This window comes from Oncorhynchus kisutch, linkage group LG13 (genome assembly GCF_002021735.2).
Source record: "Oncorhynchus kisutch isolate 150728-3 linkage group LG13, Okis_V2, whole genome shotgun sequence".
In the NCBI taxonomy this organism is placed as follows: Eukaryota; Metazoa; Chordata; class Actinopteri; order Salmoniformes; family Salmonidae; genus Oncorhynchus; species Oncorhynchus kisutch.
In genome coordinates this window covers 60,985,522-61,008,339 of record NC_034186.2, presented here as the reverse complement: position 1 = coordinate 61,008,339, position 22,818 = coordinate 60,985,522, and positions in this window count along the sequence as shown.

Here is a 22,818-nt window from a genome sequence, read left to right as displayed (position 1 = left end):
CAGCCTTAACCAATTTATACAGGAATGCCGTGACATCTATTTCTAATAACATCTGCGTTCCCTGAGAATCAGCCTAACACACTCTGACAGACACGTGTGTCAATACCGTGCTTGTGCGATTTCTACTCTCCTATGCCCAATCTTTAAATTAAAGAATGAGAAAAAAAAGTTGCTCAATGATATTGTAAATGGACATATGAACAACAGACACAATGCATCTACAGTATGGACAAGTAAAAGTTGTAATTAGTTACTGTGATGATTAAAGAGCATTATTTAATCAAACTGGGTAGACATTTGGCCTTGTAGCTCAATAAAAAAAACACAAAATTATTTATCTTTCGTCTCTCTGTGTGTTATACATTTCCTTCAATTCACAAGAGGCTGAATGTATCTCACCGGGGAAGTATCAGAGTGAACAAAACAGCACCTCTCTGTCTCAGTGTGTGTAGATTATCTACCTGATGCTGTCTGGTCAGAAAGAGTATGACATTGTTGCCACCTGTAGCATTGAATGCAAGAGAAGCCAGCGAGCATTTGGCCTCCCTTGATAATTAAATAAAAATAACCAATCAGCGTTCAGCTAAACTGAGTGAGCTAAGCTGTGAAAAGTCCTGGCGCACCAAAAGAAACTGTCAGGGGACGCCAGTTTGGATTTGGCTTCAGACCAATCACATCACAAACATCAATAAAAGTTTGAATTGGTGCATTTTGTTGTGTTGTTGCCCTTCAGTGGCTAGCCAGCTACAGTATCTAAAATTGTCCATTTCCTAAATTAGCCATGGATGGAGAAAGGGATTTGGATTTATGGTTTTACTTAATTCTCCATACTGGCCAATGATTATAACGGCATTTCTGATCCAACCATAAATTCAGACATTGTGCCCCTGGCCTGAGAGGATGGAAGTTCAACATGTAGCTAGATGTAGTATGCTAATGTTAACTAGCTGGCCTTGTGCATCATTGCCCATGAAAGGAACTTAGGCTAGGACAACAAAAACCCAAAGTGTGTACTGTACGGCAGAGTCATAGACCGTTTCGACAACATGAATGAGGACGATGGCATTGGCGTTTCTCTACAAGTACGGTGAGTCAACATGTTTTTTTTCTCCACAGAAATGCACGCACACACAGACACAGAAATCAGAACCATGGTCAGCCCCATCATATTTAGCTTACGTTGATTGGACTTACGTTGATTGGACTACGTTGACTGGATCGTTGATTGGACTTACGTTGATTAGATCATTTTTGGTATGTTTTAGTTGTCACTGTATTTGACTAAGCATAGGTGATTAGATGATGTTGAAATGTTGAAGTTGAAATGGGGCTGGAATAGTGGAGGTAGCTCCTGTTTTCTTTGCAACTTGAGGTAACTCTCAGTGGTTCTAAATCAATAGTTGTTTAGTAGTGCGAAAAATGGCAGAAACATTAACTTGCTTGACCATGTATGTAGGGCATGTAACTGTTTGTTACATGCAATATGTTTTGTGGACTTCAACGAACAGATGTTTCTCTACGGTTTTGTAATGAAACAAAGGTGCGGTTGAATTTATTCAGCCACTGTATCTTCTTGTTGTCTCGGCCTTAGGCTTATACACTACAGTTCAAAAGTTTGGGGTCACTTAGAAATGTCCTTGTTTTTTAATGAAAAGCACATTTTTTGTCCATTAAAATAACATCAAATTGATCATAAATACAGTGTAGACATTGTTAATGTTGTAAATGACTATGATTATATGAAAATCACAGCTCTGGTCAAAGCACATTTAATCACTTTTTTCTCTCTCTTCCTTTACAGTTCTCAATATTGTTGTATAACACATTTGAGATCTGTCTCAACACTTCCTACCTCTGTAAAGCTCTTTATTCATTCAGTCCAGAGCCAGCCCCATGCTCTGACTTTCCCCTGACTCGGCAAGGCCGTATGAAATAACACTGTTTCAATTTAGACCGCTCATCCAATAACGAGATGGAGTTCAAAAGGTGCTTAATCTCACCTGCCACTCAAGAGACTTGGCAGGAAGACTGACAAGAATGGAGCGCAAAATGGTGGCCGGGTGTGGACACTGTCTGCTGAACTAGCAAGAGTGCTTTTTAATGAAACATCTTAAAAGGCCGTTTGTGGATTCACTGCAGTCTTGCAGGACCAACATTTTTTCACTACTTCAGTGGTGGTTTAAGCTACTATACTCTTGATTGATCTGATAAAATGTAAGTCTTATCAACAACAACAAAAACAACAACACTACAGTGCAAACATGGATAGGTATGGATAAGTATGAACTACAGACGTTGTACATTAAAAATACACATTCAAATGATCAGGCACAGTATGTAATGCATAATATAGTCCTTACATATCCAAATGAATGGCCCATTATACAGTATATATCAGGTCTGCACCACATTTCAAGGGAGCCATACTTCTAGCGTGACTCAGCTCCTAAAGGCCCATCATTCTCTTTTGTCACTGATAAATCAGAGCTCGTAATCAGTGTATAAATATGCATGAGTCGTGCTCCAAGTGCTTCTGGAGGTGTAACTCTTCACAATGGAACAGACCTCAGACCTGACACAAATCCTGGCCAGAAGTCAGCAAGTTGTTAGGTGGTGAAGAAATAATTGCATGAACGTTTTTTGACATGAGAAATAATGCAAAAAGAACACTTCTTTAGCATTCCACAAACAACCTCAAGTATTTTTTCTCATTCATGTCAGAATGTGAACAATTATGGAAAACTATAAATGTTTGACCAATTTGGACAAGGGTATGAGTATGTCAGGGACCTGAGATGAATGCCTTTTCAATTTGGCATCTCTTAGTGGCTGCCAGGTTCTCTCTCCCTGCGGTAAAGTGCCATTTCTCCTTGTACTAATTGAATACTCCCCCCGCTCCCTCCACACCATCATGTATTGCTCATCTATCATTGTTTGTTGGGAGCCAGTGTGATGTCCTTTCCCCTGACTTTGAGAGAGCACTTCATCTTATTTGTTTGTTCCCTGACACGGCCATGATGCACTCGACCAGGCTGGCCATTTAGAAGCTGGGTAGCGTTCAAGAATGGAATACTTTATCATAGAACACAACCAAGTTGGGTAGCTTTGTAAGAGGACTATCTATATAGGTTATTTGTCACACAAGTAAACAAAAACCATACATCATGGATTCGCTTTGGAAACTATAGCTTACTGATAGTATTGGTACTTGTAACAAACAAAATTGTAAAGATGGAGAACAGTATGTCCAAGAGTACTTATTCATAAATTGATGCAATCAATAGTCTAGTCAACGCCAGAGACTATCCAAAACACACAAAATCCTGAAAATCAGTCCAAAATGTCAACTGAAAACCAGCAGACACTGCAGGCCTTAAAGACTGAAGCTCCTGTGCTATAATTCTAAAGTCACTGCAGCCACAACATGAGCACACAAGCAGAACCCCTAGGGACCCTGACGACACAGTGTAAATCTGATGAATATTTAGAGAGGAGAATCAGGGGGTGGTGAGGACTGTAGGTTTCTGGGGGAGTATGGTTCTGTGTAGTAAACTCTCAGGTATAGTAGAGAAATATGGAAGGACATGATTTCCCTAGATATGAGGTAACATTTATTTGCAGTGCATTTGCCATCACAGAGCCTTCAATTAGATGCAAGTCAGTCTATGGTTTAATCTATCTACATGCAGCCCCCGTCTGACATCGATCCCCCCGCAGTGCAAACTCTGACCGGTAAAAACAGATTGAGAGGTAGGTGATATCAATATGGCCCCTGGCGCTGTTTCAGAAGCCACTTCACACAATTTTGTACCCTCACTCAAAACAATTGTTCTATTAAATAACTAATGTGGAAGACAAATTAAAAGACTCCATATGCTATCAACATATTGGTCCAGCTCTAGATTGTGGATTCATATTAGGACTAGAGGTCCCACTTATCTCATTTATAATGATGACCCTTATAGGGCTAATGATGATTTTGTTATCACATCGGGGTCACCAAACTGTTGTGGGGAAAACTTTGATATCTATTTGGGCTCTGACATCATGTTATAACAAAACTTTCTTTTTGTTTTTAGCTATGTACAGTATGCTCTTGGTGTGCCAAAACCAGCATGTCAACCCCATAAACTAAAGTATTGACAAAGCACTGGGTATTGTGATGAAAGCCTGGTGTCTTTTACTACCATTGTGAAAGAGCCCAGCATGATAAAGCACTGAGTAATCTATCTTCCTGTAGCTTAAAACCCACAAATATTTTTTATGTTTTTTTTGCCCATTTCCAGTTCAATTGAGGCTCTAGCTTCAGGTCTCTCACATGGGAAGTGTATTCAGTCGCTCTCTCTTTTTTTCTCTCTCTCTGTTTTTCTCCTTCTCTTCTCTCTGATGATATTCATTGTTGCTGCTGGATGATAGTGGTTTTTCAGGGAGCCGTGATTTTTTTCTTCCTCCACACCACCGGTCGAGTTATACCCCTCATAGGATGGGTTGAGTAGGTAGAGCCGTCTCTAATGACAAACCACAGGGCAGCTCTTCGCTCGGTCCGACTGAGCCTCTCTGGGATGGAGTCCGTTTGACCTCCAGTCCAGTTCGACCCCTAGCTGTGTCTTACTTTAGATGGTAGCGGGAAATGGACCCACATCCAGTGCAGCAATATATAGTCCTATAAACACTCTGGTGCTAATTCAGAAGTTCACTGCTGTTTAAAAGAAATAGACAGCAAAAGTAAACCAGTTGCATATTTAAAATTATATGATTATTTAGTCTAAACAGCATTCAGTTTGACCGGCCATGCATGCATCTTCATTTAGAATTCAAATCAACATCTGTTCGGTACAGTAATTTAGATGTAGTTTAATTTGTGTGCTTGGATAGACCGATGCAGGGATATGACAACTCTCTTCATGGCAATTGTAAATGTTTGTAAATAATGACTAGGCTTAGTATTTTCAGGCAAGTCATTCCAATTAAAATGTGTATGCTTATTCAGGCACAGAGATAGACAATGCTGATAACAATCTCTCTTAAATGACAGAAAGCAGATCTGGGTAAGATCCAGGCTCTGTATATTCTGACAGGGGTAAACCGGGGACTTTGCTAAGGTTATATGCTTGGGCAATTGGCATTTGAAAATCTGTCAACCATTTAATTTCATTTGATTTAATTTCCATAATGCTCAGACAAGTGAAATGTCCTATTTAAATATCAACTCAAAACCCTCTAGAATAATTGTGTTCTCCTTAGCCCCCCCGTCCCCGTCACACACCCTCACTCGATTGCTGATAATATATCTTAAAGGATGAAAAATATAAAATACATTTGTCACTTACCGTAATCTGTGCCTATATGAAAAGAGTGAAAAAACATTTTATTTTTCTACACCACACAGTCAAAATACATGGCGAGCAGGGCAATAAGCAAGCAGCACTTGATTAGCAACAGTGCTTAGATTATCCATCACATTGGCATAGGAAATATATCCTACAGTTGCTTGCAAATGCATTCACCCCCCTTGACATTTTTCCTATTTTGTTGCCTTACAGCCTGGAATGAAAATTGATTTTTGGGGGGATTTGGGGTAACATTTGATTTACACAACATGCCTACTACTTTGAAGATGCAAAATATTTTTTATTGTGAAACAAACAAGAAATAAGACAAAAAAAAACTGAAAACTTGAGCGTGCATAATTATTCATTTTTTGCCCAAGCAATCTTTAAGTCATACCACATATTCTCAATTGGATTGAGGTCATGGCTTTGACTAGGCCATTCCAAGACATTTAAATGATTCCCCTTAAACCACTCGAGTGTTGCTTTAGCAGTATGCTTAAGGCCATTGTCCTGCTGGAAGGTGAACCTCCATCCCAGTCTGTCACGTCCTGACCTTAGTTCCTTTATTTATGTCTCTATTTTAGGTTGGTCAGGACGTGAGTTGGGGTGGGCATTCTATGTTTTGTTCTATGTTTGTACTTCGATGTGTTTGGCCTGGTATGGTTCCCAATCAGAGGCAGCTGTCAATCGTTGTCTCTGATTGAGAACCATACTTAGGCAGCCTGGTTTCACCCTTGAGTTATGGGTAGTTGTTTTCTGTCTCTGTCTCAGACAGGACTGTTTCGTTTGTTCCGTTTTGTTATTTTTGTTTGAGTGTTCAGTATAATTAAAAGATCATGAACACGTACCACCCTGCACCTTGGTCCTCTCCTTCTTCCACCTACGACGATCTTTACACAGTCTCAATTTTCTGGAAGACTGGAACAGGTTTCCCTCAACAATTTCCCTGTATTTAGCGCCATTCATCATTCCTTCAATTCTGACCAGTTTCCCAGTCCCTGCTGATGAAAAAAATCCCCACGGCATGATGCTGCCACCACCACGCTTCACTGTGGAGATGGTGTTCTCGGGGTGATGAGAGGAGTTGGGTTTGCGCCAGACAGCATTTTCCTTGATAACCAAAAAGCTAAATTTGAGTCTCATCTGACCAGATTACCATCTTCCATATGTTTGGGGAGTCTCCCACATGCCTTTTTTTTCTTTAAGCAATGGATTTTTTTCTGGCCACTCTTCCGTAAAGCCCAGTTCTGTGGAGTGTACGGCTTAAATTCCTATGGACAGATACTCCAATCTCCGCTGTAGAGCCTTGCAGTTCCTTCAGGGTTATCTTTGGTCTCTTTGTTGCCTCTCTGATTAATGCCCTCCTTGCCTGGTCTGTGAGTTTTGGTGGGCGGCCCTCTCTTGACAGGTTTGTTGTGGTGTCATATTCTTTCCATTTTGTAATAATGGATTTAATGGTGCTCTGTGGGATGTTCAAAGTTTCTGATATTTATTTTATAACCTAACCCTGATCTGTACTTCTCCACAACTTTGTCCTTGACCTGTTTGGAGAGCTCCTTGGTCTTCATGGTGCCCCTTGCTTAGTGGCGTTGCAGACTCTGGGGCCTTTCAGAACAGGTATATATACAGTGGGGATAACAAGTATTTGATACACTGCCGATTTTGCAGGTTTTCCCTACTTACAAAGCATGTAGAGGTCTGTAATTTTTATCATAGGTACACTTCAACTGTGAGAGACGGAATCTAAAACAAAAATCCAGAAAATCACATTGGATGATTTTTAAGTAATTAATTTGCATTTTATTGCATGACATAAGTATTTGATACATCAGAAAAGCAGAACTTAATATTTGGTACAGAAACCTTTGTTTGCAATTACAGAGTTCATACGTTTCCAGTAGTTCTTGACCAGGTTTGCACACACTGCAGCAGGGATTTTGGCCCACTCCTCCATACAGACCTTCTCCAGATCCTTCAGGTTTCGGGGCTGTTGCTGGGCGATACGGACTTTCAGCTCCCTCCAAAGATTTTCTATTGGGTTCGGGTCTGAAGACTGGCTAGGCCACTCCAGGACCTTGAGATGCTTCTTACAGAGCCACTCCTTAGTTGCCCTGGCTGTGTGTTTCGGGTCGTTGTCATGCTAGAAGACCCAGCCACGACCCATCTTCAATTCTCTTACTGAGGGAAGGAGGTTGTTGGCCAAGATCTTGCGATACATGGCCCCATCCATCCTCCCCTCAATATGGTGCAGTCATCCTGTCCCCTTTGCAGAAAAGCATCCCCAAAGAATGATGTTTCCACCTCCATGCTTCACGGTTGGGATGGTGTTCTTGGGGTTGTACTCATCCTTCTTCTTCCTCCAAACACGGCGAGTGGAGTTTAGACCAAAAAGCTCTATTTTTGCCTCATCAGACCACATAACCTTCTTCCATTCCTCTTCTGGATCATCCAGATGGCCATTGACAAACTTCAGATGGGCCTGGACATGCGCTGGCTTGAGAAGGGGGACCTTTCGTGTGCTGCAGGAATGACGGCGTAGTGTGTTACTAATGGTTTTCTTTGAGACTGTGGCCCCAGCTCTCTTCAGGTCATTGACCAGGTCCTGCCGTGGAGTTCTGGGCTGATCCCTCACCTTCCTCATGATCATTGATGCCCCACAGGGTGAGATCTTGCATGAAGCCCCAGACCGAGGGTGATTGACCGTCATCTTGAACTTCTTCCATTTTATAATAATTGCGCCAACAGTTGTTTGCTTCTCACCAAGCTGATTGCCTATTGTCCTGTTGCCCATCCCAGCCTTGTGCAGGTCTACAATTTTTAGCCCTGATGTCCTTATACAGCTCTCTAGTCTTGGCCATTGTGGAGAGGTTGGAGTCTGTTTGATTGAGTGTGTGGACAGATGTCTTTTATACAGGCAACGAGTTCAAACAGGTGCAGTTAATACAGGTAATGAGTGGAGAACAGGGGGGATTCTTAAAGAAAAACTAACAGGTCTGTGAGAGCCGGAATTCTTACTGGTTGGTAGGTGATCAAATATGTCATGCAATAAAATGTAAATTAATTACTTAAAAATCATACAGTGTAATTTTCTGGATTTTTGTTTTACATTCCGTCTCTCACAGTTGAAGTGAAAATTATAGACCTCTACATGCTTTGTGAGTAGGAAAACCTGCAAAATCGGCAGTGTATCAAATACGTGTTCTCCCCACTGTGTGTATATATATATATATACTAAGATCATGTGACACTTAAATAAAGTCCACCTGTGTGCAATCTAACTAATTATGTGACTTCTGATGGTAATTGGTTGCACCAGATGTTATTTAGGGGCTTCATAGCAAAGGGGGTGAATACATATGCACACACCACTTTTCCATTTTTTTTGTTAGAATCTTTTGAAACAAGTTCTTTTTTTCATTTCACTTCACCAATTTGGATTATTTTGTGTATGTCCATTACATGACATCCAAATAAAAAACCATTTACATTACAGGTTGTAATGCAACAAAATAGGAAAAAAGCCAAGGAGAATTAATACTTTTGCAAGGCTACTACACTATCTGAAAAGTGTAGTACAGGCTGGTCCAGGGTCTTCTCTTTGTCAACATGGGCTCATACTGTGTGCAAACACCAAAGTTGAGCTACAGCATCATATATCATACGACATAGACCTGTGTCTCAAAATCACATGAGCTAATATATGAACAAAAATATGAAATTACTGTCGTGTGGACTAGGTATTTCTTGTGTTTTCTGTTACTCTACTTTGAACCAGGTTGTGTGTATAAGGATAATATAAATGATAATATAAATATTACGTGCTTGGGAGCCCTTTGAGGGTGTCATTTAGGGATGCAGGAAGTTGTGTGATACTGTTGATGTAGGATCTTAAATTTGAGCCTGTTGTTGCAGGAAAACAATCCTGCAACAACAGGAAATGTGCATTATTATGTGGGTTATAATTAAAGGACTTTTTTAAAAGGAAAATCAAGTCTGAAATGTTTAAGTGTAAGTTACAAACTTCAGAAACCTTTTGAAACATCAAATACACTACAACTTAAAAATGTCCTTACACAATGTATCTGCTAATTTCCCTAATCTCCCCATTCACTCTGTCCAATTTGAAATATAGTTGAGTAGTGGAGACCAGAGTCTATCAAACTTGGGCTGTCTCTTGTGGAGGTCATAAGTGAGCTTTTCAAGAGGGAGAAAGTCAACAATCTTGTCAATACACATTTTAAATGTAGGAGAGGTATTAGAGGCCCACAATAGAATAATACATTTCTTAGCAAAGTATGTAATAGCCATGAGCTAATTTTCTCTGTCATGATCAAGAACAAAGTCCTGCTGGGCATTAAGAAGACAGATACACAGGGTCATATCAAACTGCACATCTAGTATTTTCTGTGCAGCAGTCTGGCAATCTCTCTACAGCTCCAAAATACATGCATATAGGTTCCACTTTCAAAAGGTACATATTTTATAGTTAGGAGACATGTCTGTTTTCATTCTATGGAGTCTCAAAGGAGTGTAATAAAATGTGTACAAAAATGTGTAATTAGATTCCCTGTCGCAAACCTCAACCCATAACTCATCACTGATAGTCAGACAAAGGTCCTTTTCCCAGATTATTTTCAAAGGAGTAAAGGAGGAGCCTCCTTTCTCAGAAAGGAGTCTATAGATATAAGATATTTTGCCTTTAATGGATTGTGCTGTGACAAGAAGGGTTTCAACTTCATTCAACTGAGTTCTAAACCTCCTCTTGGAAGTAAATGAGGAAAGGACATGTCTAATTTGAAGATATTAGACATTGAATTCACTGCAGAGCTCTTGAAAGGATTTCAGTGTAGTGGTTTTCTGATGAAATAGGTCTGAAAATGTCCTGATTCTTAGAGGATGCCAAAGATTAAAGATGGCATCCCTCAGGGCTTTTGGCAAGTCTGGGTTGCCTACTATAGGCGAGTGAGAACATATTTGGGAGGAAATGCCCAGGTATTTCTTACAGTCCCTCCACGCTAGTAGGGTGCTGTAAATCACAAAGGTTTTGGCTATGTTGCCCACTTCACTTCAAGTTATTAATGAATATAATTGAGCTTAGGGGCAATGAACAACAGGATTGGGCTTCTATCTGAATCCATGTTGACTCTTGTCTGTTTGTGATCCATGTTAGCATGTTGCGGATTTGGGCAGACCAGTAGTACAATTGAAGGGAGTGAAGGGCAAGACCACCCTTAGATTCAGGTTTCAATAGAGTGGAGAACTTGATCCTAGGTTTTTTATTGCCCCATATAAATTTGGTAATGCTTTGGTTAGTTGTTTTGAAAAAGGAAACTGGGAGATAGCATGGGAGCATCTGAAATAAATAGTTCAGTCGAGGGAGGATGTTCATACGGATGACATTAATTCTTCCTACTAAGCTAATTGGGAGGGAGATGCAGGTTTGGAGATCGTTCTTGATTCGATCCAGGAGTGGAAAATAATTTTCCTTGAAAAGGCTATTCAGATCTGGTGTTATGAAGATCCCAAGATTGAAACCCCTGTGTCTTCCATTGGAATGGACATAGTGTCTTCATAGAGCTGGTGAGCGTAATATTGAGAGGGCAGACAGTGGATTTGTTCAAATTGATCTTATAACCTGAAAACTTGCCATACTGAGCAATTGTGTCTAAAATGGGAGGGATTTCTCAGGGTTGGATATGTAGAGCAAGACATTATCAGCGTAAAGCGAAATCTTGTGCTGCAGGCCGCCTGCAGAAACACCCATAATACTTGTATTGCTCCTTATCAACTCTGCCAGAAGCTCCGCCCCCAACAAGTAAAGCAGTGGGGACAGCGAGCACCCTTGTCTTGTGCCCCGTTCCAGAGGAAATCTGTCAGAGTTCAGTCCATTAGTAGTCACCATGGCATTTGGATGAGAGTATAGTGATTTGATCCATTTAATCAAATTTGGGCCCATATTGAACTTTTCTAAGACTGAAAACAGAATGCTCCACTCCATCCTGTCAAATGCCTTCTCAGCATCCAGTGAAGCCAGCAGGACAGGGGTCTTCTGTGCATTTACTTGATCAATAATATCAAAAAGATGGCGAAAGTTATCAGAAGAGTTTCTGTCTCTAATAATTCCAGTTTGGTCCGCTTTTATTATTTTGGGAAGAAGAGTGTTTTTAGTCTTTTGGCGAGCAATTTGGTAATTATTTTGTAGTCGAAATCCAACAAGCTTATGGGCCCGAAGGACGAGCAGGATAGAGGGTCCTTGTCTTTTTTGTGTCCATTGAGTCTAGGAGAACTCCGTTTTTGCAAAAATCATTCAGCATTGGCATGAAGATAGGGCTGAGCTGGGGCCAAAAAGCTTTGTAGAACTCTCTGGGGAATCCATCTGGGCCTGGGGACTTATTAGGTGGCATGGAGGCAATTGCCTCCAGGATCTCCTCAGGAGTGAAGGGGGAGTTGAGATCTTCTTGGTTGGTCTCTGATAGTTTAAGTAGCGAGATTCCCTCTAGGAAAGAGTGGAGTTCTGCCGTGTGTTTTCTCTCAGAGGTATATAGTTTGCAGTAAAAATCATGAAAAGTTCAATTGATCTTTTTTGGGTCATATGTGACCTCGTCCTCTGCTGTTCGGATAGCCATGATTGTACGCTCTGACTGCTCTTTTTTAAATTGGTAAGCAAGAAATCTACTCGGCCTATTGCTATACTCATGGTATTTCTGTTTAGTAAAGAAAACAGTTTTTTATCTCCCGAGTGTAGTCCAAATTCAGTTTGGCTTTGGCTGCTTTAAGTTGACTCCAGGAGGTGCTGTCTGGGGATTGTTTATATACTTTTTCACAGCATTCCAGCTCCCTCTCGAGATCTAGCCTGTGTGCTTCCATTGCTTTTTTCTTAGAGGAAGCATATGCAATTAGATGACCTCTTAGTGTGGCTTTAGCAGCGTCCCACATTGTGGCCGGAGAAATGGGAGAATCTTTGTTGTCTTGTGTGTAGTTGTCTATCCATGTAGTTAGCAATGTATGGAACGCTTCGTTTGATAACATGGAGGTGTTGAATTTCCAGCTCTTTGACCTCGGATGTTTTTGAAGAGGTCAAAGCGGAGGTGGACAAAGGCATGATCTTAAAGTGCTATGGGTCTGATTGTACACCTGGCTAAATTTATGAAAATGTAATCTATACGGGAGTAGGTGTTATGGACATTAGAGTAGTATGTATAGTCCATAGATGAGCTATTAGTCTATCTCCAGATATCTATCAGTCCCATCTCTTTAGTAAGAGAGTTCAACATCTTTGCAGATCTAGGATTTGTGGTCGGGACTTGAGATGATTTGTCTAGGGTTGTTAAGGGTACAATTAAAATCTCCGGCCACCACGCCAAAGGAAACACAATGCTCATTGAACAGGGTTATCAATTTTTACATGAAAGCAGGAGTATCTGTGTTAGGGGCGTATATATTTAAGATAGTAATTGGTTGACCATACAGTGACCCAGTTATCAAAATAAATCTCCCCTCAGATAGGTTTTTGTCAATTATGAATGGAACATGCTTATGGATAATTATGGCTGTGCCTCTACTGTTTGATTTGAAAGATGAGAAATACACCTGTCCCACCCAAGCTCTGCGGAGTTTAGCATGTTCGGCATCACAGAGGTGTGTTTGTTGTAATAGCGCAATGTCTGCTTTTTCCTTTTTTAGAGCACATAGTATCTTTTTCCATTTTATTGTATGACCTAGACCATGGCAGTTCCATATCAATAGATTTAAGGTACTAGTCATCGTCATCGAACAGTAATCGAACTTTAGTGCAAGACATCTCTGGGTAAAAGTGGATAATAGTTACAGTTGCGTTCACATACAAGGAAAATAAATGATGTACATAAAATAACAATCTCTGAACACCCCAGCCGAGTTCCCAAACAACTGGACACATCCCGTTGGATCTATTACCCCCCCCCGCTCAGTCTCAATTCTGTGTTCCGAAAAAAAAACGGGAACAGTTACGCACAACGTCTCCCCACCAAAGAAATGCCTCATCCTCTCCGCCCCGCATTGAGTAAATGACAACGTAGGCCCCATCCAGACCACATTAAAAGAGGGAGAGAAAAAAATCAATAGCCCAGCCTACATATACCTCCCCCAAGGGACATAGGGAATCACAAGTAATAATAGCAACAAAGAGATGGAAATAAAAGTAGGCTGAAACATTAGTAGGCCTAGGTTAGGCTATCCCTCTCAGCTAAAGGAAAATAAATATAGATTGGACGGCTATAATGACATTTAGCGGGGCGGGTGGGTCTTTGGATATCGGCTACAGTATATGTTGTCTTACCTCCTTTAGTAATAGCATTAATCACATTTAGTCATTGGTCCATTTCTCATTGACTCAAAATGTCTTGCCTCTTCGGGAGTTTGGAAGTGTCGCAGGGCTCCTTGGTGAAGAATCCTGAGCTCGTTTGGGTATTTGAATCCCCTAAAGATGCCTCGGTCAATGAAGTATTTCTTCACCTCGTCAAACTCTCTGCGCTTTCGGCGTATTCCAGCTGACAGGTCCTGGTGTAAAGTGAGTTTGGCGTTTCCCACTGTGATGGTGTTGATTTTCGCCGCCTGTAGGACTCGTTCCTTGTCGGTGAATCTCAGGAAACGTATGGTGATTGGGCGCGGTGGTTGTCTGGCTGCTGGTGGGGGCCTCAGTGCTCAGTGAGCTCTCTTTATGGGCCTGTCGGTGGAGAAGTGGAGCCACTCGGGAAGTTTGTCTTGCAGTTAGCGGATCAGGGGCATGTTTCCCTCTTCTTTTTCGCCCAGATTGAATAGAACACAATTATTCCTTCACCCCCTGTTTTCCAGGTCCTCTGTTTTCTCTTCCAGATGCTCTATTTTCTTTTTAGTATATGCTTTTGTTTCCATGGCATCTGTCAATAAGTTTTCCATGGATAGGATTCACCCCTCTGCCTCGTCCAGGCGCCCCGCGTTTATGGTTATCTTGTTGTTGATGTCAGGCAAAGCGTTTTCCAGGATTGTCACCGTGCCCCCTATCGCACTGAGCTGAGAGTTAATGGCATCTAATTTAATGTTGAGTTCTGTACGTTGGGATCTCAACTCAGAAAGGATGTCTTTGACAGAGTGCGAGGTTGGGCCTCGGGGGGGAACGGGTCCTCTTGCTCCTGGCTAATGGCGATAGCTTTTTCTGAAGCTAGCTTCTTCTTGGAGGCTTTCTCCGTCGTTAATGCTCGAAGTCCGGGTAAAAATGTCACCTGTAGCCGCCATTACTTTTTTACTAAAGCTAAAGGAGTTTAAACTTGAAGTGCAGGTAAGATTAGGAATTGGAAACTACTTGTGCGGAGCTCATAGTTCAAGCGGCCATCTCGTTCAAGGGTCACGTGATCCCCCACCCACTATAATTTGGTTTTAGTCATTTTTAAAGTATACTGAGTTCATTCCCCCCCCCCCCCCCCCCAAAAAAATGTATTTTACTCAAATCACCCCTGGTAGTCATTGGACCCCTAAGCGTATGTTTGACATCCCTACTCTACACCATGTCTCAACAAAGGTGCTGTTATGAAAACTGTAACTATCACATGCTGATGAGTCAGAGGGGGGGAGACAGAGGGGGAGGGGTGGTTATGAGAGAAAGAAAAAAGAGTAATGACTAGGAGATCAAAAAATGAGGGTGAGAGGAGAATCCCTCAACATGATATTGAGGTCATCCCAAAAAATATTTCATTTTCACCTCAGTCACTGTCACCCATTCCAGTATAATTTCAGCCCATTAGCACTGGTCATATGCAGTCAATCAACCGCTATTAGTAGAAAGCATATACATTTTAGCAATGGCAATTATAATCATTACCTTGAATTTGTGATTTACCTCAATTTCAGTTTTCTAAAACAAGTGTTTGTGCTACTGTTACAGTATGTGTGCTGATTTGTCACTAATTGACGATATTCTCCTGGCAGCCAGAGTTACTTCAGAGAGGACGTTGTGTGGAGTTGCTCATTGCTCAGTGCCGTGCACAGATGTGGTGAAGACGACATTTGCACGTTTGCAAAGTGCTGCGTTGGCATTCCATTTACAGCTAAGGCGCCAGACGGTGTGGTTTGCTGCTAACTATGTCGATAGTGCTGATACTCTACAAGAGAGCTGCAAGACGAAAATAAGAAAACAACATTAACAACAACAGACATGTCAAAGTTCATGGGGGCAGGGGTAATATCAAACCCTCACTTTACACATTATCTCTGTGTATGCACAACAAAACCTAACTGAATGTACCCAAATCAATCAAACCCCAAATCAAATCACAACATTCTAAAAACTACGTCAATTTTGGTCATGATGATTGTATATCCCTGTGGAGGACAGCAATTGTAATCAAGCCTTTATTATGCTAGAATAGGTTGTGACGTTTTGGTTGTGACATCTGATGTTCTATGTTGGGTGTTTAGGGGCTGGGAAGCATACATTCCTGCTCCCTAACCTTTGAACCGTACATCCAGAACCACCCTCTTGGTCAGACGAACAAACGTCTGAAAAGAAAAGGGACAAGCAAACAGTTTGAAGAAACCCTGTTGCATCCCAACGTTTTGTGTCTCTCCTGTGCCAGTGGGAGGGAGAAGGTGTCTGTCAGTGGTAAAGAGGTGACCTTGATGAGAAGGGAACGGGGAGTTTGGGGGTGCATGGGGGGGATTGATGCCAGGCCTTGGCCCGCTGTGGTCTGTCAGACTGTTATCAATACGATTGAGCTCTGACGGTAGGAGGGGGGTGAGCAGGGAAAGGAAAGACATTGACAGAGTAACTGGAATCAGAGGGAAAGGGAGGGAGGGCTGAAGGTAAGGATGGATGGAGGGGAGGAGGTATATGCAGGAGATGGTCCGAGGTCGGGGCGTTGTTTGTTCCCTTGCTGGCTGTAAGCCAGCGGTAATGAAGTTAAATGAGGGCAGCAGCTCCGTAGAGAGAAGTGGAGGGGGGATCACCGCTGGGCAGAAGAAAAGAATGTGGAGGAGAAGGAATGGAGGTGATTGACCGAGGGAGGGAGGAGACAGGGCGGTGCGGTGCTGGATCAGTCAATCAATAGCTTCTTTTCTCTCTAACTACCACCTCCGTCCTCCACCCCCCCGTCTCTCCTGACCTGACAGGGGAGGCTCTTCGTGTGTCTGCATGTGTCACCAGGCTGAAAGGGAAAGTCACCTTCTCCTGTCGTTTAATGGGATTCTTTAACAGAAGAAGCCTCCCTCTCGGGCTCTAATGCAGTTCTCCATGTGCTGGGAGCCAGGTGGTCCAAAGTCAGGGAGGACTTTTCTTTTTAGATCATCTCTCAAATGTAGAGGCACAGCCCACAGACAACTGCAAAGTGGCTAGTGTGCTCATCACCTCAAACCAAGCAGCACTCAGTAAAACAGTATCTGCATTTAATAAGCCCATGTATTACATTGATAAGAAGACCAATATCTCAATATACAATAAACATGTTTATCATACAAAAGAGCCCAAACTCCGAGTGAAGTTTCAAATGTTTACTCAGCGAAGATGTCCAGCTGAATATATCCATTCAATACAGTGCCGTGTCCACTTCTACCCTTAGCTCTCGCCCCCTCCCTTTCACAAAGATGTCCTTCAGGACTTTTCCATCACCCAGGATATCTCCGGGCTCCTCCTTACATATCACAGGACTTCTTATTGTCAGGAGTAGGGCTGTTGCAGTGAGGGCTGTTGCAGTGAGGGCTGTTGCAGTATTACCGCCACACCGGCAGTCTTGAGTCATGACCACTGTAAATTTCCATGTGACGTTGAGTTAAGGTAATCTCCTGTTATGCACTCTGGACATGCTTTGGTAGTACCCAACTTGCTAACGATCATCAGGTTCTAATGGTCTGGTACTCAGGGCTCTGTTGTCCCTCTAACTGCTGACATAAATGCAATCTAAAATCACATCAAACACTTTTCATCAAAACAGTATGGTGCTTTTAAAACTCACCTCACTGTGATTGATCTATTTAAAGTAAGAAGTTCAACAACAGGTTGAATGGAAAACATGGTCGTTGTGAATGTTGTTTCAAAGCCAAACACAATGAAATGGACAGCGCTTTCTAAGATGATGATTCATTCAAAACACCCATATTCATATTAGAGCTTATGCATATGCATAGGCCTATTATGAGCCTAAGCCCACGCCCCCCAAAAAACAGAATTCAAATAATGATTGTGCCATTATACAATACATAGCCTACCGAATATTATGCGTGGAAAAAAGAAAAAAAACGATTTTAAGATGTCTTTGGTACATAATTGGTCTAGCCTATACAAAAAAAAGAACAAATTCAGAGTTAGACTACAGTTATAGTGAATTGTATTTGATTTTGAATAGCCTAGTGATAGGGAATGGTTTTATATTTTCATAACTAATCGACTGACACTTTTACTTTTAGCTACAGAATATCTCACCACCATGCATCTCCATCTCCGCCCCTCTCTCCATCATTCCTTTCTCGAGCACACAGAGATAGGGGCTGTTAATAGTTTATTGCAGGGGCACAATTTTCACTGGGGATGGGGAGTACATGCCCCCCCCCGCACACACACATTCTGAAATAGCATTTTTGTCCCCCCCCAGTTTTATCATTGGAATGTGATACAACACGAGGCAATGGTCTGCTTTAGGACCATGCAGATGCCTCAGAGCGGTCAGGTAGGCTGTTTGGATTGTTTATCTGACGAGATAAAAAAATATATACAGTGGAAGTCGGAAGTTTACATACACTTAGGTTGAAGTAATTAAAAATAATTTTTCAACCACTCCACACATTTCTTGTTAACAAACTACACTTTTAGCAAGTTGGTTAGGACATCTACTTTGTGCACGACACAAGTCATTTTTCCATCAATTGTTTACAGGCAGATGATTTCACTTATAATTCACTGTATCACAATTACAGTGGGTCAGAAGTTAACATACACTAAGTTGACTGTGCCTTTAAACAGCTTGGAAAATTTCTGAAAATTATGTCATGGCTTTAGAAGCTTCTGATAGGCTAATTATTGTGGGGGTGCTTTGCTGCAGGAGGGGCTGGTGCACTTCACAAAATAGATGGCTTCATGAGGCAGGAAAATGTTGTGGCTATATTAAAGCAACATCTCAAGACATCAGTCAGGAAGTTAAAGCTTGGTCGCAAATGGGTCTTCCAAATGGACAATGACCCCAAGCATACTTCCAAAGCTGTGGCTAAATGGCTTAAGTACAAAAAAGTCAAGGTTTTGGAGTGGCCATCACAAAGCCTTGACCTCAATCCCATACAAAATTTGTGGGCAAAACTGAAAAATTGTGTGCGAGTAAGGAGGCCTACAAACCTGACTCAGTTACACCAGCTCAGGAGGAATGGGCCAAAAATCACCAAACTTATTGTGGGAAGCTTGTGAAAGGCTACCCAAACCATTTGACCCAAGTTAAACAATTTAAAGGCAATGCTCCCAAATACTAATTGAGTGTACGTAAAATTCTGACCCACTGGGAATGTGAAAGAAAGAAAGAAAAGTTTAAATAAATCTTTCTCTTGTTCTGGCATTTCACATTCCTAAAATAAAGTGGTGATCCTAACTGACCTAAGACAGGGAATTTGTTTTGGATTAAATGTCAGTAATTGTGAAAAACCAAGTTTAAATGTAATTGGCTAAGGTGTATGTAAACTTCCGATTTCAACTGTATACTCCACCCCCCTCCATCCGTTAACCTACTCTGCTTCACACAAAGACACGACGGTTGGAACCAAAAATCTCAAATTTGGACTCATCAGACCAAAGGACTGATTTCCACCGGTCTAATGTCCATTGCTTGTGTTTCTTGGCCAAAGCAAGTCTCTTCTTATTATCAACGTCCTTTGGTAGTGGTTTCTCTGCAGAAATTTGACCATGAAGGCCTGATTCACGCAGTATCCTCTGAACCGTTGATGTTGAGATGTGTCTGTTACTTGAACTCTGTGAAGCATTTATTTGGGCTTCAATTTAGGAGGTGCACTTAACTCTAATGAACTCTGCAGCAGAAGTAACTTTGGTTCTTCCTTTCCTGTGGTGGTCCTCATGAGAGCCAGTTTCATCATTGCGCTTGATGGTTTTTGTAACTCCATTTGAAGAAACTTTCAATGTTCTTGAAATTTTACGGATTGACTGACCTTCATGTCTTACGGTAATGATGGACTGTCGTTTCTTTTTGCTTATTTGAGCTGTTCTTGCCATAATATGGACTTGGTCTTTTACCAAATAGGGCTGTCATCTGTATACCACCCGTACCTTGTCACAACACAACTGATTGGCTCATATGAATTAAGGAAAGAAATTCCACAAATGAACTTTCAACAAAGCACACCTGTTAATTGAAATGCATTCCAGGTGACTACCTCATGAAGCTGGTTGAGAGCATGCCATGCTGTCATCAAGGCAAATGGAGGCTACTTTGATTTGTTTCACACTTTTTCGGTTACTACTTGATTCCATGTGTTAATTCATTCATTCTACAATGTAGAGGAAAAAATAAAGAAAAATCCTTGATTATGTGTCTAAACTTTTGATTGGTGCTGTATTTTTTCCCCTGCTTTTGTAACTACCCATTTGATAATGGACCATTCTAAATCTAAACTAATTCGACAGATTAAATTGAGAATACTCTGAATAGTGAAAATATGATCACTTGATGAGAAAAAAGCATGTGCAGCCTGAGGCAAGGAACAGAGTGCAAGCTTTTTTTGTGACTTTCTCAAATCACCAATAGCCTATAGTCACATCATGCAGCCTATAGTCACAACATGCAGCCTATAGTCATAACATGCAGCCTATAGTCACATCATGCAGCCTATAGTCACAACATGCAGCCTATAGTCACATCATGCAGCCTATAGTCACATCATGCAGCCTATAGTCACAACATGCAGCCTATAGTCATAACATGCAGCCTATAGTCACACCATGCAGCCTATAGTCATAACATGCAGCCTATAGTCACATCATGCAGCCTATAGTCACAACATGCAGCCTATAGTCACATCATGCAGCCTATAGTCACAACATGCAGCCTATAGTCACAACATGCAGCCTATAGTCACAACATGCAGCCTATAGTCACATCATGCAGCCTATAGTCACAACATGCAGCCTATAGTCACAACATGCAGCCTATAGTCATAACATGCAGCCTATAGTCACATCATGCAGCCTATAGTAACAACATGCAGCCTATAGTCACAACATGCAGCCTATAGTCATAACATGCAGCCTATAGTCACATCATGCAGCCTATAGTCACAACATGCAGCCTACAGTCATAACATGCAGCCTATAGTCACACCATGCAGCCTATAGTCACAACATGCAGCCTATAGTCACATCATGCAGCCTATAGTCACAACATGCAGCCTATAGTCACATCATGCAGCCTATAGTCACAACATGCAGCCTATAGTCACAACATGCAGCCTATAGTCACATCATGCAGCCTATAGTCACAACATGCAGCCTATAGTCACAACATGCAGCCTATAGTCACAACATGCAGCCTATAGTCACAACATGCAGCCTATAGTCACAACATGCAGCCTATAGTCACAACATGCAGCCTATAGTCACAACATGCAGCCTATAGTCACAACATGCAGCCTATAGTCACAACATGCAGCCTATAGTCACAACATGCAGCCTATAGTCACAACATGCAGCCTATAGTCACAACATGCAGCCTATAGTCACAACATGCAGCCATATAGTCACAACATGCAGCCTATAGTCACAACATGCAGCCTATAGTCACAACATGCAGCCTATAGTCACAACATGCAGCCTATAATCACACCATGCAGCCTATAGTCATAACATGCAGCCTATAGTCACATCATGCAGCCTATAGTCACAACATGCAGCCTATAGTCACATCATGCTGCCTATAGTCACAACATGCAGCCTATAGTCATAACATGCAGCCTATAGTCACATCATGCAGCCTATAGTCACAACATGCAGCCTATAGTCACAACATGCAGCCTATAGTCACAACATGCAGCCTATAGTCACAACATGCAGCCTATAGTCACATCATGCAGCCTATAGTCACAACATGCAGCCTATAGTCATAACATGCAGCCTATAGTCACATCATGCAGCCTATAGTCACAACATGCAGCCTATAGTCCACAACATGCAGCCTATAGTCACAACATGCAGCCTATAGTCACACCATGCAGCCTATAGTCACATCATGCAGCCTATAGTCACAACATGCAGCCTATAGTCACATCATGCAGCCTATAGTCACATCATGCAGCCTATAGTCACAACATGCAGCCTATAGTCATAACATGCAGCCTATAGTCACACCATGCAGCCTATAGTCATAACATGCAGCCTATAGTCACATCATGCAGCCTATAGTCACAACATGCAGCCTATAGTCACATCATGCAGCCTATAGTCACAACATGCAGCCTATAGTCACAACATGCAGCCTATAGTCACATCATGCAGCCTATAGTCACAACATGCAGCCTATAGTCACAACATGCAGCCTATAGTCATAACATGCAGCCTATAGTCACATCATGCAGCCTATAGTCACAACATGCAGCCTATAGTCACAACATGCAGCCTATAGTCATAACATGCAGCCTATAGTCACATCATGCAGCCTATAGTCACAACATGCAGCCTACAGTCATAACATGCAGCCTATAGTCACACCATGCAGCCTATAGTCACAACATGCAGCCTATAGTCACATCATGCAGCCTATAGTCACAACATGCAGCCTATAGTCACATCATGCAGCCTATAGTCACAACATGCAGCCTATAGTCACAACATGCAGCCTATAGTCACATCATGCAGCCTATAGTCACAACATGCAGCCTATAGTCACAACATGCAGCCTATAGTCACAACATGCAGCCTATAGTCACAACATGCAGCCTATAGTCACAACATGCAGCCTATAGTCACAACATGCAGCCTATAGTCACAACATGCAGCCTATAGTCACAACATGCAGCCTATAGTCACAACATGCAGCCTATAGTCACATCATGCAGCCTATAGTCACACATGCAGCCTATAGTCACAACATGCAGCCTATAGTCACAACATGCAGCCTATAGTCACAACATGCAGCCTATAGTCACAACATGCAGCCTATAGTCACACATGCAGCCTATAGTCACACCATGCAGCCTATAGTCACATACATGCAGCCTATAGTCACAACATGCAGCCTATAGTCACAATCATGCAGCCTATAGTCACAACATGCAGCCTATAGTCACATCATGCAGCCTATAGTCACAACATGCAGCCTATAGTCACAACATGCAGCCTATAGTCACAACATGCAGCCTATAGTCACAATCATACAGCCTATAGTCACAATCATGCAGCCTATAGTCACATCATGCAGCCTATAGTCACAACATGCAGCCTATAGTCACAACATGCAGCCTAGTCACAACATGCAGCCTATAGTCACAACATGCA